The following is a 13939-nucleotide window of genomic DNA, read 5'->3' on the forward strand; positions in this document are numbered from 1 at the left end:
TGGATTTGGCAACATTTGGCTTTAACCCAAAAGAGAAAATGGAGTGTATACGTTTCCAGCAGGGTCCTGTTGCTCTTGCACAGAATGGTTAACAGTGACATTAGTAGACAGAATGACCATTCCCCTAGTCTTCCTTTAAGCAGATCCTTTTAAATGTATTATTGGGTGGATGGCCCATTACTTTGGGGTGCTAACTACCTTCCCCCCCCTCTATGTTATATATACACTACATTGTTTTCACTGGAATTTCATTCCATCCCATTCTTTATTTTGTACTTATGTCCAGAATTAATTGTGTTGACCTTACCTAAAAGTGGCATGGCAGTTACAGCCCGGCATATCCATGCCGCCATCACCTAGCCTCTCCTTGCCAGGCTCCAACAGCCAACAGAAGACATAACAACGTCTCCCATTGGCTTTGGGAATTCACATTGGCCTGTCTGCAAAATTGGCCAATTATAGGCAGGTGTGGAAGCAGGGATTCAGAAGGGTGGAGCTGATAGGGACTTCTAAAGTCCTCACTGAAGGAGTCTTCACTGAGGTCCCCTCACCTGGCTTAAAGCAGACCCACCTCCTCGCCCTGCACCGCAGTTGCCTTTTCGATCTCCCTCCATTCCTTAACTCATGGTTGCATCATTTCATTTGTGTGTGATATCTTGTTTGACTTTGCTATGGGTTGCTTCGGTATCAGTATTCAGTATATCACCCTCTGTTGGAAACAGCATAATACCAGGTAGATGTTTTCTAAAACTGAACCATATATATGTTTGTGTAGTGATTTTTAAATACTAAAAAGGGTCCAAGCAAGTAAATTTATAGTATATTTCAACATTGAATCCCCCCATCAAATTTACTTCAGAATTCAAGCTTATTAGGGCCCTAAGAAATATTGTTGCATGGTTGCTACAAAAAGAATGTGAAATTGGGACATGGAGCATGTGGTGTTCTTGATCATGTTAGGGCCTGTCTGCTTCATTTGCAAGCACAGCAGTTTAAAATATGTCTGTCGTAAAGCTCAGTTCTTCTCTGAAATGTAGCCTTGCATGCATCTAAGGGTTCTCCCTGCCCCCCATGCAGTCCTTGCATGAATGTAGGTTAAGTCTGACCACCTATGCTGGATGTATATTACTATGAACATGGTTGCTATAGGCACTTGCTCCTTGAAACTCGGGACAGGCTGCATATTTCTCATGCAAGTAGCCAATAGCTATGAATAAAATTAATCTATCCCACTTCACGACATATTTTTTCTTTTGAACTCCCAAACCTGGAATGCTCTGCTGCACACCGAGCAATAGACTATGCCTTTCAGATATTGTCTGTGAATTATCCCACCTCAAACTTTAGTGTTACTTCTCTGCAGAATTTGAATGTTGATGCATGTTTATAGAGGTGTTTGTGTTAAGAAGCAAGAACCTCAAGGTCTAGGGCTGAGTCTTGCTCTGTGAGCTGCCTGTGTCTGTTTCTCCTGCACAGCCTTGTACATACACAGAAAGGAATGAGATTTGTAACATTAGTCCCTGCAATTGACAGGCAGCATGGATCACCTGGACTGCCCAGAGCTGATATAAATACAGGTAAGGGATTTCTGCCCTTACCTGTTTAACAGACCAGTGCCCTCTGCCTGCTGTACTTCAGACTCATGCAAAAATCCCTTGCGCCTGCATCAAACCTTGGGACCCTAGAGCTGGAGAACATAACTATCAATAGGTTTGCATTCGGGTGTGACTTCCCATGATCCTGGAATGGCCCGATTCTTTGGATTTTTAAAAACATATATTAATTTACAAAAGCACTGTTAGCTTGCCCTTTCTGACAAGCTACCGTAGTTGCCTTCTCTTCAGTTGGTGTTTCAGCTACTAATACAAAAAGCCATCCACTGGGGGCTACCAATTGCATCTAGAGCGTTGAGGGAGACGAGCGATGTTATCCCATTTTTTTCCTGCCCATATCCTCTCTTGCCACTCTTTGCAGCGGATATTGATCAATTTTACTTCTAAAACACCCTTCATCAGTAGAGATCCCAAAGTAGTCACAAGCTTAAAAAAACAAAACAGTAAAATAGTGTTTCAAACAGCAGCAATTCACAATAAGCCTGAGATCTTAGTAAATTTTAGTCCAGTAGTGGCCATCCATCTTTACTGGGGAAGGAAGATGGCATCAGAGGCAACCTTCAGTGGGAAATCAGTGCAGAGTTGGGCGGGGAGGTAACTAATTGCAAGCATGTGCTTAAAAGAACATGTTTAATATAACATGTAGTTTGACCTTCTGAAGTTTACCCAGTAATACATGTTTTTCATAATAACATATTCAGATTTTAGGATGCTGAATACACTAGTAACTCATATGTAATTCTTCTCGACTGATTGTACAAGAATTAGAATGCTTCAAATACAGTGTTGAACAATAAGCCCTTTTACATCTTTAACCGCTTTCAAATGTATTTTTAATCCATTAACAAACTTCCTAATACAGCATTAAATCTACATCTTCAAATAGATTTCCCTGCCTTTCACAATCTTTTGTATTCATTTTATTCCGTACCTTCCATTTTTGGTTCCTTTCCTTGACCTTAGCATACAAATGTGTAATGGGAGAAAAAAATGATTGACTCGCAGAACAGGGGTCTGCAGTGTAGTGATTTCATGCTCAGTTGTTGGCTAACAAGCTGCCATAGTTTCATTTAGTGAAGCCCAGTTGCAAAAGATGAAGGATTGTGTAAGGCCCAGCTGCCAAGGTTACAGAACAGACTGCTTAAAGGACTTCAAGGTTCCAAGTGTGAGGGGAATTGTCTCTGCCCAGCAGGTATGGAATAGATTTAGACAGAGTCTGTTGTGCACAAGATGCTGACTGGCCTAAGCAATTCATAAATCCCCACCAAAATTACAACATTCTTCCTCCCATTTCGCTGTGTACATACTTAACCCTTGCACAGCTGTTCTGGAATAGCTTGTCTTTCAAAATAGGCATGAAATATAAAAAAGCTGTTTCTACATACTTTGTGGTAATAGGTTGAGGTAATGATCCATGATAGAACCTGGCGTAACCAAATGCATGCATGTACTCCTCTACTGATATAGCTTTATAATTGAAAAGAAAAAGGCAGTCCTTTTAATTACCCAAATAGCTTGATAGTCAAGGGCCTCTCAAACTTTCTAAGCACCAGGCTTGCTTGACAGGGCTAAACATTTCTGAGGCCCATGAATCATAATATGGTGGTGGAGGGGTAGAGCCAGTAATATATATAGGAGGAAATTGGCGTAATCAGTTGCTAATTACTGATATCCTTTTATATTGACAGTTAATAATTCTTGAGAAATTGTTAGATTCATTGCTAAATTTCATTGTGGCAGGGAATTCCATAGTTCAGCTTTTCTCAGGCTGAATACAGACATGCTCTCTGGAGGTATTGTGACTCAGCCTTCCCATTTTAGGCAAAATTTGCTGATTCGGAACATATCTCTCAGCCTCAGACCTGCTACCAGGTTTCAAATTTCCAGTGTTTCCAGCCTTTCTTTGTATTCTTTAGTCTTATTTCCTCTACCACCACCTCTTTAAAAGCACATGGTGTTTTCAGCTGAAAAATCCGTATCTGGGAAGATTTCAGTTAGTTATCTGCTTTTGTCATTTAAATCCAAGAGAAATATTGTTTATTTGCAATGTTTGAAAGGATTTCACAAACTTAAATCATCCATCCTTCCAATTCCTGAATTATATACTGTAATATAACTGGATGATGCAACTGGCATCTACTATTAAATTAAACATAGAGGATAGTTGAAGTAATAGGCTATTTCTATCTGTGTCAAAAAAGGTGTCATAGTGGTTAATTAAGTTGTTTTGCAGTTTTTAGTTCCAAGGTTTCTCTATGCATTTCATTAGCACTTATTATTCAAACACTTCATATACAGATCTGTCTTTAAGTAATATAGACTAAATTGTACAGTCTTTTCATATACCGTATTGGCCTGAATACAGTGGTACCTCGGGTTAAGAACTTAATTTGGTCCGTTCTTAACCTGAGGTACCACTTTAGCTAATGGGGCCTCCTGCCACCGCCGCACAATTTCTGTTTTCATCCTGAAGCAAAGTTCTTAACCCAAGGTACTATTTCTGGGTTAGCGGAGTCTGTAACCTGAAGTGTCTGTAACCCGAGGTACCACTGTATAGGCCTCATTTTTTCCCCAAATTCCGAACGTAAAAAGCGACCTTACAAAAATTGGCTTTTACGATATCTCTGCTGAAACAGACATAAACGGAACAGGTGTGAGTGCCTGCGGAATTTTTAGAGAGTGGCTTATATTCAGGTATTGTCTTTTTTTCTTTCCCCCTCTTGAATTCTAAAGATGTGGCTTATATTTGGGCCAATACGGTAATCTTTCTCCTGCTGTGCATTAAATTCATCATAGCTGATACATTTTCCTTAATTTTGTGGAACTAGGTAACATTTTTGCTTTTATTCTGTTGTTGCCTTATAATTCCTATTCATAAGGAATTCCTGTTGTCTTCTCACTTCCCACTTCAAAATTTACTTTAGAATCATATCACTGCATTTACTAAAAAGGAAGACAGCAATATGAGGTAATAGTAATCAATGCATTCTTTCCCACAAAAATGCACTCCTTAAGGAATTATATGGTGCTTTTTATTTACTTCTTAAATTTTTCTTTCATGCTTTACATTTGTATAAGTTTACTGCATCCTAGATACTTGAGAAGTCAGCCTGCTGCTCTGTTCCTTTACTGATTGCCCCGCCCCTTTTATAAGCTGCTGTGGCAACATTTCTTATCAAAGGACCTTGATGCTTGAATGTATGAAATCCCAGCTGTAGAGTTACACTGAAGTAACTTCCACTTGACCAAATTCATCCTATATTTAACTCTATGGGTACAAACCTTTCTACAGGGCATAAGTTGATTCAAGACCACAATGAGAGATAGCTGCTGATCACATTCTTCCAAATCTCAAATTTCAATCAATACTTAGAAATATTTAAAATGGGATAGTTCCTTCTCCTGGTCGTTAGATGAACAATTTGCAAATGACCCCCAGGGAAGTGATGTTCCACAATTTCCATATCATCCCTGTAGCAGAAGGCAAAACGTTGAGAGAACTGCTAAGCAAGCCCTGTGACATTAGAAGAAAACCCCAACAAAACACTCAGGCAACTTCTGTCCCCCAGCCAGGTTCCTCTGTCTTAAAATAAGAGGGCACTGAGTTACCTAACTTAGGAAGACTGTTCTCCTATTAGTTTTACCTCAGAAATACATTCCCCTAGCATAAGGTATGTACCTCAATTCTGATGATAAAACTTTGTTCTGTACTCTAAAAAAGTAGTGAGCTAATTCCATTTTCAATGGGAGTTGACTTACAAGTGAGAAATGTGTTTGAAACCAAGGTATGAACTGGAAGTTCTAGAAAGCACCTTTCCTTACTGCCCGTATGCAAGTTGTCACTTGTCTGTATGCAAGAGGATCCTATAATCAAGGCTGTTCTTTCCTGATAGTATTAAAAACCGGAAAACTCAAATTTCTCTTTGCCTACCCCTGAACTAAAGCATTGAAAACTTAAACTATGCTTATTATAGCATATATTTATCAATAGATTGCAAAGCAAATCTGCACTGAGAGTATAATGTGAATTGTTTTGAGATCATAATTATCGCAGGCCCCAGCATTTCTCTCTAACTTATCACACTGTTTTATCTCAAGTAATTCAGATCCTTGGAGACTCCTTTTTGCAAAGCTTTGGAGACGACTTTAGTGGGGTTAGATTGGTGAAAATGGACAGGTTTCAAAACTAAACTACATACCTCTGCTGTTACAGTTTTCTGTAATCCTTTTGGACACTAGCAGCTATAAAGCATGGGCCATGGGTGTTTCATTCTTTAGAAAGCCACGTGTCTCCCAATTCAGTCACTAAATTAAACTTTTCTGCTGACTTGTGTTTATTTAAACAGCTTTGATTAAGTAATTATACTAGTTTGGCTGTCATGGTTTCATTGGTCTCCTATAGCCCCTGGAGAGGGGAGGCAGAAAAAGACTATTTATGGTCAGCTGGTGGTCTTGTCCAGAGCTGCTTGTACCTGCCTAACGTCAAGTACTATATTTATTAATTGAACTCTAACCTTTTCTTACCCTGAACTTTCATTATGAGCCCTTTCTTGATATTTCTGAATGTTTTTTGCCTGTTTGCTTTAAAATATTTGTTTGTTTAAATATTTGTTATTCTCTTTACCCAAGTATTCAAAGGTGGCTTGAAGCTGCAGATTTAGAAAATGTCAGCAAACAATAAAATATATAATAGAAAGCATTAAAATAAAGGCAACAAACAAAAAACAGAATGGCAGGAATTAAAACAGAACTATAATATCCACTAAGTATGTCTGATAAACACATAATTGACCCATAAATCCTTCAGTTTTACACATATGAAGGTTCTGTAAACCAAAACTGATTCTGAGATATTGCTACTGCACTATCTCAATGCACAATATGTCAAATCTTTTGGATTTAAGCTGGTCTGGTCAGTACTTCTATATGGGTGATCATGTGGGAACCCTATGTATGCTGTCTTTGAGTTTTGTTGTAGAAGGAAGGTGTGGTATTAATTAAATACGAATGCATTGCTTTGTGTAGATTTTCAAAAACATTATTAAATATGACTTAAGAAGATAAATGCCAAATCTCTTCCATTTGTCTTCATTACTTTTGCAGGTTGAATACAAACCTGCAAATAGAAGGAATCTTTGGATACAAAATCTGTATATAGATGGCATCTCCCACTTAACAGCAAATCTGTTTAACGTTTTCCCGTAGATCATGGGTGGATAACAGTTTTCAGCATGGGGCTGTACTCCTTTTTGGCCAAACTTTCAAGGACCACATGCCAGCTTTGTGTGAGGTCAGAGGTCAAAGTGAACCAGCCAATTAATATAATTTTTGCTTTTGTACAGTAGGCAAGCTTTCACACACACTAACAAACCCCTCTGTAGCCTCCATCCGGATGAGCAAGAGGCATTATCAGAATTCAAGGCAAAGATACTCAGGGATGGGATGTAGCCTAGGGAGAATTCCAAGAGTCATATAGAGAGACCTGGAGGGCTGCATCTGGTCCCCAGGTTTGATGCCCCCCCCTTCCCTAGAGCATTCCTCAAAAGTAAGAAGCTTTCCCACTTGTGCAAAAGCCTGTTGTACAAGCAGAAATATGAGAACCGTGATAGAGGACCTATTGTAGCACTGCATAACCTCTTGCAGAAGTTATTGACACAATCATTTATTAAACAATGCAAGCAAACCCCCCCCCAAAAAAAACCCCAAAAAACTTACCATACTTATGGCTCAGTGCACCTTTTTAAAAGGCATTCACTACACTAAACACCCAGAAGTCCTACACTTCTCAGTAGAATTTGTGAGACTCAAGGAATATGAAACCATAGTTTGTTTACCTGAAGCTAGCTAATGATTCTCTTTTGATATTTCTAAATTACTTACATTTGGGGCACAGTCTTTATGGAAGACAAACAGAATGGGGCCAATGAACACAAATTCTTAGATACCTAAAGGAGTCAAGTCTTTAAAAGAAAAGAAAAGGGGGGAAAAGACGGAACTTTTCTAGTCTCAAAACCACCTAGTGATCCGAGGTTGGTGGTCTCAAAACAAAACAAAACATTTGTGAGGAAACAGATACCAACCTGCCATAGATATACATAGAGTGAAGATGTTTTAGTTTAAAAGAACAGCAGCTGAGAAACAGTTATTTGATCCCTGCTGTTTGAGGGACAAAAGAAGAGCATTTTTGCGATCACTCATCAGTGATCCCTGTGCAGCTTGATTCCAACAGCCGCAACAAAACCACAGATGTTATAACAACATTGCAGTAGGTGGTATTATGTTGCAAATCTTATGCATAGTAGTATCAGACAGATGTATTGTTCTGTTGCTTCCAGAACTATTGCCCAAGTTTGCTGCAACAGTTCAGCTAGTCTGTACATAATTTGTAAATTATGTGCCTGAGTCACCTACTCTATTTATCTGAAGTAGTGCCATAACTTGCAAGTTGTGTGTGTGCTTCACACAAATAGAAGTATGAAAACTTCCATAGGGCCCTTCTGTCGGAAATATTATAGAAGGTTGCATTATAGTGATTGTGTGTTTGTGAGAGACAGACAAAGACAGAGGACAGGATTCTACTACCTGTGTTTTGTTCAGATGTTGTGTGCACAAAATAAAAATAAGTACTCATGTCTAATGTACAGACCAGTTACATACACACATTAACAGACCTTTTAAGGTCATCGTCCCCAGAAAAATCAACTTTGAAATATTATGATTTGGAGTTAGGAAGAAGCACTTAACCCTTCCCTGCCTTCTGCTTCTCTGTTCCCAATTGCCCTATCCTCAAACCACCTTTTTTTACCTGTGGGTTTCAAATGCATGTTAACAGTTCTTTTTGGAAAAATTAAATAACAACACACTAAGCACTGCTTTGAAGCAAATCCATAGAACACAAATCATGTATGTATTGATTTATAGGTTTGCTGCATACAAAGCACCTGGTTTTTCTGTGACATTTTTCTCTTTCTTCCTCATAATCGAATTATGAAGAATTATTTGATGTTGTTAGCACTTAACCTAGACTTTTTTATGAAATCGGTTGCTCAGTCAGCATGCCTGCCACCTATGCCCACACAGCCAACATATCTTTACAATATCTAGGTCCTTCTATCTGAAGGATTGTATGAAATTTTATGTTAAACGGTGGTCTGCTATCCACACATCCATTTTATTTTCTTTGAACATGGACCACAGTTAAGTGTATTGTACAACTAGGCAGTTTGATATCACTTTGATAGGCACAAAGTGACCTTATATGTGCACTCCTGTGTACTCTAATCTGTGGTCTCCCATCTCCCACTCGACAGGAATTCTGAGATGTTGATGGAACCCTCCGTTTCAACAGAGCAGCTGTGCTGACCTTTAACCCGTCACACTGGTTCTGACAGCTGCCTGCCATGTGTAGAGGAAACCTCACAGACGAACATTTCTGTCCTGAAGTAAAGATTTTTAGATAAACATGCAAGCACTACTATGGATACTACTTTTAAAAATAAATAAGCTACTGAATATATAACAGCAGGATACGTTGTAGACTCTTAAAAAATATATACACACTATTGCTAGCTCGTTTTCCTGAAGAACTTTTAAATAACGAAAATTATCATAAACTTAAAACTGCACACCAAATGTAACCAATCTGAAATTTATAAATTTTATTAAATGAAGTTAATTGGGCGCCACAAATATAGGCTTATGGCATTACTGGCATATATGTAGGTGAGGTGATTCAGACACTTCTAAAGCAACTGAACTTGTGTGCAGTTTTTAAATTTTAATCCAAATAATACAACCTTTTTCCAGTTGTTGTTGTTTTTTGGGGGGGGATTAAAACACAACTTTAACCAAAAAGAAAACTGCTTTAAAACCTTTGTTATGTGTTAAAACATGGTGACTTGAATGTCAGGTTCATCTTGCTCTTATTGAGAGTCCAGTGTTATGTGCTAATGTTTTCCTGCTGAGCTACTATTGCCTTTTTGCGCAGCTGTCGTGGTATTAATATAATATACCTTCCCCATTTGTGTAGAAGTCACTATTCTGTTGCCCACTCACATTACGTCTGCTCAGATATTAACTGCTTGAGGTTTTTTATCTCAATAAATATTCAATAGTACCTCAACAACATGAGGTACTGCTTTTTCTAAAATGAATGAATGAATGAATAAAAATACAGTAGAAGACTTTTTTTATTCATTTGTTTCTTAGCAGGAGAAGAAAGTCTCCTGGTTAAAATCATATTCTATTCAAATTCTTACCTTACCTTACAAAATAGTTGCCTCTTTTTTCTATTGGACAGTTTGACAGACTGTAATTTAGTGCTGTTAATTTTTTTGTCCATGTGTTTCCAAAAATAAAAAAAAAATGGGTGGGGGGACCTCTCTCTGTGTGTAGGGTGTTAAGTGTTCATGTCCTTAATTAAGGCAAATGGGTAATATATTTTCTACCTCTGTCCAGCTGGCAATTCTGTTAAATTGGCACATGGAGTGTCTCTTTAGTTGAGTAGTGAAAACGTTTCCACCATTATAAGCCTTAAAATTCTATACTTTATAATAATGGCATCTCATGAGCTATCAACATGAAATCTGACATTACATGATCGACCTGATGAGGTCTACAAAATTTCAAACTGATCCAATGAAAATTGTTGGATTTACAGTAAGTTTAAAAGTGCTGAAATCTACACTTTTATTGGTTTAAAATTTTGGTTTGATGAAGTTCTGAGCAGCAATTCAAAGGTTATTAAGGTTTACCTGCCCCATTAAAGTCAAAGGTAGCAATTACTGGTAAAATAACTGTCAAAATACTATAGCACATGTGCATTTTACATTTTGGAGCAGAAATTTGCCTGGACTTCAGTGTCTGCACAGTGAGCCACCTAATGAATGCTATGTGCAGTTTGGCACAGTGGATGGACAAACTTCTTGGGCTCAATAGCATGTACAATTTGTGATGTTGCATAGCATCTTTACTGATCACAGGATACATTTCTTAAGGCATCTAGGGAGATTAAATTTGGAACTATTTAAAATGCAAGCATTAATGTTTTTCAATACCTGGTTAGACATTCAAGTCATTTAAGATGATACTGTGAAATACGCCACAGGGCCCACTTTCCAATACAGTGTCAAGAGACTGCATTTTCTATGTTTGTTCGATTTTAATAGTAGATGGGGTAATGATTTCATCAAGTTAGAGAGTAGTGCAAGTTATACAGGAAACTTGTTGACAAGGCTCTTGGGGTTATATCCCCTGTTGCAAACATATACTTTGCCTTCTAGAGCCTTCTTACATTGCTAGCAGCCTAACAATACACATATAGAAACTGTTTCTAAAACTGCTTCCCTTAGTACTGAAATAGGGTGTCATTTTTAAGCTTAAAACGTTACACAATTTCAAAGCAGATTTAAAGAAAAAAATAATTACAATACACTGCAGAAATGTCCAGTTTGTTATATATCAGAATGAACTACATTCCCATGCCTGTCACAGATATAACTGCTGGATGTCATTCTAACAGCATGGCTCCATTCCGCCCCCCACTCCACCCCCAGCAGATTTCCATGTAGCCTTTTAATCTGTCTCTTGTCTTTGGGTGTTTACACTTGATGCATTTAACCCAATGTTGTAGATATTCTACATATAAGGGCTTTAGGACTTGCTCAAGGGATTAACTAGCATTCTAGTGTCCTTCCTTTATCCACTTCAGTTCCTACATTCTTTTGCATCTGATACATGTTTTGACCAGATCATATTTCTCAAAATATTTAAGCCCACAGAAAGCAATTGACATAATGAACTACATTTTCATATTCTATCCTTAATTCTTCCATATACTTGCTTTTCTAGGCTTATTGGTTTACATTATATATTTGGATTTCACAAGTGAAACTTAATGTATGATTCAAAACAAATCACAATCCTTTTCGTACCAGGCAGCTCACACTGGTCATTTTTTCCTCACCTTGGCTGGTTCTCATCTTTTTGTCTCATTGGAGACTTCTGACCCTCTCGTGTTTTTCCAACACTTTGAAATTTCTTGATACTATCTTGTTTTGACTAAATGTTCTTTTTGCTATGTTGTTACTAAAGACACTTCATCCTAAACATGTTTACTATTTCTTACTTTCAGCTGTTCATAAATGGTTATGCTTCCGCTACCTTAACTCATACCAACTGTGTCATCATCTATGTTTATATAATTTCATGTTCTCAGTTTACCTCATTAGCTTACCCAAAGGACTCACACTAACCCTTTCCCATAGCTAGTATTTTTTCAAGTATCATTTCTATAGAGTTCCTATCAAAGTAGGTTTCTGGAATCCTTTCTTCAAGTTTCCCCCCAATAACATGCATATGATGTATCCCAAGTTAACAGCGTTAGGCTGCATAGCAAGGATCTGTCATGTTGTTCTTGTTTCCCCTCAGCTCCTGGGAAAAGGAGTATGGGTTTTACAGAGCGATAGCTATCTTTAGCAAGTAGTTTAATGCAGCTCTCACAAAACAACAATTGTGGTTTGCTGTCCAAAGTTGGTAGCTGCTCATGGCATGGGAGCAAGGAGCTATGTGTAGATCTCTGAAAGTGACGTTGACTAAGGATTGGAAAGCCACTTGAAAGGCTTTGCAATAAGAATTTTCTGATCTCTTTAGTTTTCTCTAGCATTTGTGTAGGTGGGCAAAGATTTTCTAGCTCCATGTGGTATATGGATAATTGTGAAGTGTATTATATACCTATTATATAAGCTTATGTTTTGGTTCCATTGACAGTGAATAATATCTCTAAAGTTAAGCATGAGAGGTTTTCATTCCATTTAATAGTATGTGTATAGTTAGTGGCTCCAGTAATAATAATAATAATAATAATAATAATAATAATAATAATAATAATTTATTATTTATACCCCGCCCATCTGGCTGGGTTTCCCCAGCCACTCTGGGCGGCTTCCAAAAGAATATTAAAATACTGTGATACATTAAACATTAAAAGCTTCCCTAAACTGGGCTGCCTTCAGATGTCTTCTAAAAGTCTGGTAGTTGTTGTTCTCTTTGACATCTGGTGGGAGGGCGTTCCACAGGGAGGGCGCCACTACCGAGAAGGCCCTCTGCCTGGTTCCCTGTAACTTGGCTTCTCGCAGTGAGGGAACCGCCAGAAGGCCCTCGGTGCTGGACCTCAGTGTCCGGGTAGAACGATGGGGTGGAGACGATCCTTCAGGTATACTGGACCGAGGCCGTTTAGGGCTTTAAAGGTCAGCACCAACACTTTGAATTGTGCTCGGAAACGTACTGGGAGCCAATGTAGGTCTTTCAAGACCGGTGTTATATGGTCTCGGCGGCCGCTCCCAGTCACCAGTCTGGCTGCTGCGTTCTGGATTAGTTGTAGTTTCTGGGTCACCTTCAAAGGTAGCCCCACGTAGAGCGCATTGCAGTAGTCCAAGCGGGAGATAACCAGAGCATGCACCACTCTGGCGAGGCAGTCCGCAGGCAGATAGGGTCTCAGCCTGCGTACCAGATGGAGCTGGTACACAGCTGCCCTGGACACAGATTTAACCTGTGCCTCCATGGACAGCTGTGAGTCCAAAATGACTCCCAGGCTGCGCACCTGGTCCTTCAGGGGCACAGTTACCCCATTCAGGACCAGGGAATCCTCCACACCTGCCCGTCTCCTGTCCCCCAGAAACAGTACTGATGAACACCCAGCCCAGTACTTCTTTAAGGAATTTGATTTACCGTAATTATTGTAATTGCAATGAGCTATCCTATAAAACAACACAGTAACAAGTGAACATAAAAAGTGGGTCATAAAAATAATCTCTCTCCCCTCCCCCACCCACAAGAAGTATTTTGTGCTGTAGGAACCAACATATTGCATTCCTTTCACTTTTTTAAAAAATAAAATCTTCTGCCAACTCAGTATTACAGTCTTATTGAAAATGTATTGCTGGTCTTAAAAGAATTCTTTCTTTTGGATAGAAAATAGAAGAAAATGATTATTTTTGGCTCCTATTTGGTATTACCTTTTTCAATCCAAAAATATTTCAGTAAAGTGCAAAAAAGGCTACCTGGGCTGTGGACAAATATTGATAATAAACAAGAATTAAGCTTTCCTTGTTTGAAAATAACTCTTGATTATGACATTCCCAGCTATGCTGGTTCTCTTAGATTTTCCTTCAACTTATCCTTAAGTCCCATACTGTGTTCATTTGCCACGTTAAAAGTTGGAAAAGCCTGTCTGTAAACAATTCCATGAAGCCCTCCGCTTACTCTAATAGCTAATATCCAGAGTTATATACAGTATTAGTTTCCATTGATCATTTGCAGCAAAAGTA

At 38.6% G+C, this 13939-nt stretch overlaps 1 protein-coding gene and 1 long non-coding RNA gene across 9 annotated transcripts in view; one reads left to right on the forward strand and one right to left on the reverse strand.

Annotated features, from left to right (window-relative positions):
* The window catches only part of CDK14 (cyclin dependent kinase 14), a 233697-nt gene that overhangs the window by 208716 nt on the left and 11042 nt on the right, over nt 1-13939 (forward strand). Inside the window, exon 15 of one of the 5 annotated variants that reach the window (XM_079948352.1) lies at nt 8924-9119. The exons of the other annotated variants lie outside the window; for them this stretch is intronic. The gene's annotated coding sequence lies outside the window, so the exon portion shown is untranslated. Of the gene's footprint in view, nt 1-8923; nt 9120-13939 lie in introns of those variants that run through there. 5 annotated transcript variants of the gene reach the window in all.
* LOC307200051 overlaps nt 1-13939 on the reverse strand; it is a 162419-nt gene that overhangs the window by 35461 nt on the left and 113019 nt on the right. Inside the window, exons 6-7 of one of the 4 annotated variants that reach the window (XR_013832299.1) lie at nt 7494-7573; nt 293-5084 (exon numbers count right to left, since the gene is read on the reverse strand). The exons of 1 other annotated variant lie outside the window; for it this stretch is intronic. This is a non-coding gene — a long non-coding RNA (uncharacterized lncRNA). Of the gene's footprint in view, nt 1-292; nt 7574-13939 lie in introns of those variants that run through there. 2 more of the 4 variants (XR_013832297.1, XR_013832298.1) reach the window with 2 other exon arrangements.

The sequence above is a fragment of the Podarcis cretensis genome (assembly GCF_951804945.1).
Source record: "Podarcis cretensis genome assembly, chromosome: 12".
In the NCBI taxonomy this organism is placed as follows: Eukaryota; Metazoa; Chordata; class Lepidosauria; order Squamata; family Lacertidae; genus Podarcis; species Podarcis cretensis.